Raw genomic sequence first — 3,448 nt, forward strand, 5'->3', positions numbered from 1 at the left:
TTTAAACGGGTGGCATCGGTCCTGCTCCTCCTGCTCCAGGTGCTCCCTCTTCAGGAAACAGGGACTACCTGGCCTGCATTCCTGCTGCCACTTTGTCATCCTAAGTGAAAGGAAGCATTGATCATAGTCTGTGCTTACAGACTGAAACAAAGAATTGAGAAACAAGAGAGAGAAACTAATGAGAAAATGAATATAAAAAAGAAAATAATATCAAATCAAGAGCAAAAATATTAAAAATAGCCATTTACAGAGTTATATAAAAAGATATAAAATAATTCCAAATATACAATTTTAAAACTATAAATATAGAAACATGTCATTCTAAAACAGCACGAGAATAATAAGAATAATTACAGAAATAATTACAAGAACAGGTACAAGAACGTTTGGGGGTTTTTTTTGGATGCCAAGATGAAATTTCATGTGTAAAGAGTTCACAAGCCTTGCAAAGTGTAATACTTTGGAAAACACCACGCACCTCCTGCTCGCTCCTCATTTAAAAGGGTGGCATCGGTCCTGCTCCTCCTGCTCCAGGTGCTCCCTCTTCAGGAAACAGGGACTACCTGGCCTGCATTCCTGCTGCCACTTTGTCATCCTAAGTGAAAGGAAGCATTGATCATAGTCTGTGCTTACAGACTGAAACAAAGAATTGAGAAACAAGAGAGAGAAACTAATGAGAAAATGAATATAAAAAAGAAAATAATATCAAATCAAGAGCAAAAATATTAAAAATAGCCATTTACAGAGTTATATAAAAAGATATAAAATAATTCCAAATATACAATTTTAAAACTATAAATATAGAAACATGTCATTCTAAAACAGCACGAGAATAATAAGAATAATTACAGAAATAATTACAAAAACAGGTGCAAGAACGTTTGGGGTTTTTTTTTGGATGCCAAGATGAAATTTCATGTGTAAAGAGTTCACAAGCCTTGCAATGTGTAATACTTTGGAAAACACCACGCACCTCCTGCTCGCTCCTCCTCTTTTAAAAGGGTGTCATCGGTCCTGCTCCTCCTCCTTTAGGTGCTCCCTCTTCAGGAAACAGGGACTACCTGGCCTGCTTTCCTGCTGCCACTTTGTCATCCTAAGTCAAACGTGGCATTGATCAAACTCTATCCTTACAGACTGAAACGAAGAACTGAGAAAGAAGAGAGCAAAATCTATGTTGAATATAAAAAAAAACAAAAAACAAAAAACCCCAAAAAACTAACAAAACCCAAGAAAAATAAAAACTATTCCAGAGCAAAAATAATCCTAAAAATAGCCATTCAATCAGTTATATAAATAGGGCTAAAAAATTCCTAGAATACAATTATAAATCTTTAATGATAAAACCCAAAAAACATAATACTAAAAAGAACATGATAAAACCAATTATAAAAATAATTATTAAAAAAGTACAGGGATGTTTGGGGGTTTTTTGGATGCCAAGATGAAAATTCATGTCAAAAGTGTTCAACAGCCTTGGCAAATGTAATACTTTGGACATTACCATGTACCTCCTGCTCGCTCCTCCTCTTTTAAAAGGGTGGCATCGGTCCTGCTCCTCCTCCTTCAGGTGCTCCCTCTTCAGGAAACAGGGACTACCTGGCCTGCTTCCTGCTGCCACGTTGTCATCCTAAGGGAAACGTTGTATTGATCATAATCCCTTCTTACAAACTGAAATATTTAGCAACAGGAGAGCAAAACCAATGATAAAATAATATATTAAAACCCAAGAAAAAGAATAAGAAATCAGGAGCAAAAATAATCCAAAAAATAGTCATTCAAAGAGTTATAAGAGGTATAAAATTATTCAAAAAATACAATTATTAAAATAAAATCATAAAAATAGAGTAATAGAATTCTAAAAATAACATGATAAAAATATTATTAAAATAATTACACAAATAACCACAAAAAAAAGTTGCAGGCTTGCTTGGGGGTTTTTCGGATGCCAAGGAAATGTATGTGAAAAGTGTTCAGCAGCCTTGGCAAGTGTAATACTTTGGAAAATACTACGCTCGCTCCTCCTCGCTCGCTCCTCCTCTTGTAAAAGGGTGGCATCGGTCCTCCTCCTCCTGCTCCAGGTGCTCCCTCTTCAGGAAACAGGGACTACCTGGCCTGCTTTCCTGCTGCCACTTTGTCATCCTAAGTCCAACATGGCATTGATCATAGTCTGTCCTTACAGACTGAAACAAAGACTTGAGAAACAAGTGAGCGAACTTATGCTGAATATAAAAAACCCAAACAAAAAAATAATCAAGAGAAATATAATCCTAACAAGTAACTATTCAGAGTTATTAAAATGGGTATAAAATAATTCAAGAAAACCCCTGTTAAATAATACAAAAATAAAAATTACAGTATAATAATAAATATAAAAATAATTACAGAAATAATTACAAAAACAGGTGTAGTATCTTTTGGCGGTTTTTTGGATGGCAAGATGAATGTACATGTGTAATGATTTCAACAGCCTTGGCAAGTGTAATACTTTGGAAAATACCACAAACCTCCTGCTCTCTCCTCCTCTTGTAAAAGGGTGGCATCGGTCCTGCTCCTCCTCCTCCAGGTGCTCCCTCTTCAGGAAACAGGGACTACCTGGCCTGCTTTCCTGCTGACACTTTGTCATCCTAAGTCAAACGTTGCATTGATCATAGTCTGTCCTTACAGACTGAAACAAAGAATTGCAAAACACGAGAGCAAACAGAGGAATAGAATATTAAAAAACCCAAAAAGAATATTAAAAAACCCCAGAATATCAAGATCCAAAATAATCCTAAAAATAGCCATTGAAATAGTGATAAAATTTGGTATAAAATAGTTCCAAAAATACAATTATAATAGTAGAATTATAAAAATAAATATAATTCTAAAAATAGCATGATAATTATAAAATTAATTACAAACATAGTTATAAACTCGGGTCTTTTTAGTTGCCAAACTGAAAATTGATGTGACAAGATTTATTTCCCCAAAACACCGAGAAAAGTCACATTCTTAGAACTTTCCAGCTTGCTCTCAAGGGCACCTTTTTTGTGCTTCAGTCAGTTACTCGCTTTCCGTTTTACGGCAAAGGTTAATATTTCCTTAACCATAATATTCATGCATCTGTCCCTCGGCACGACGCAGGGGATTTGTGACTTTCTGTGGCTCTCGCATCCCTTTGCCAGGCTTCAGGTGATGTTTCTTCAAGCTAAACCAAGGACTGCATCAGCCTGCTCCTGGCTGCACATGTGCACCACGTTAAGGCTTGTGAGCATCTGCTCTGAAACAGATTGAGAAAAATACAATAAAATCCTGTTAGCGCTTGGAACCTTTGTGATGGGTGTCCTTGAACGCGGCTTTGGAGCTGAAAAAGCCCTGATATTTCAGGCAAGTAACAGTCTCAGTGTCACTCGTCTCCCTGGGAGGGAAGGGGAAGGGGAAGGGAAATGGGGAAGAGGAAGGGGAAGGG

At 36.7% G+C, this 3,448-nt stretch overlaps 2 long non-coding RNA genes across 2 annotated transcripts; one reads left to right on the plus strand and one right to left on the minus strand.

The window, feature by feature from the left end:
- Positions 1–613: 613 nt before the first annotated feature.
- Positions 614–2,790, minus strand: LOC113476363. The gene is made up of 5 exons (XR_003397715.1): positions 2,505–2,790; positions 2,108–2,180; positions 1,509–1,596; positions 974–1,134; positions 614–636 (listed from the first exon to the last, which is right to left on the minus strand). It is a non-coding gene; the product is annotated as an uncharacterized LOC113476363 (long non-coding RNA).
- Positions 1,493–2,209, plus strand: LOC113476364. The gene is made up of 2 exons (XR_003397716.1): positions 1,493–1,567; positions 2,079–2,209. It is a non-coding gene; the product is annotated as an uncharacterized LOC113476364 (long non-coding RNA).
- Positions 2,791–3,448: the final 658 nt, after the last annotated feature.

Source organism: Athene cunicularia (assembly GCF_003259725.1).
Source record: "Athene cunicularia isolate RWA chromosome 2 unlocalized genomic scaffold, athCun1 chr2_part1, whole genome shotgun sequence".
NCBI classification, from domain to species: domain Eukaryota; kingdom Metazoa; phylum Chordata; class Aves; order Strigiformes; family Strigidae; genus Athene; species Athene cunicularia.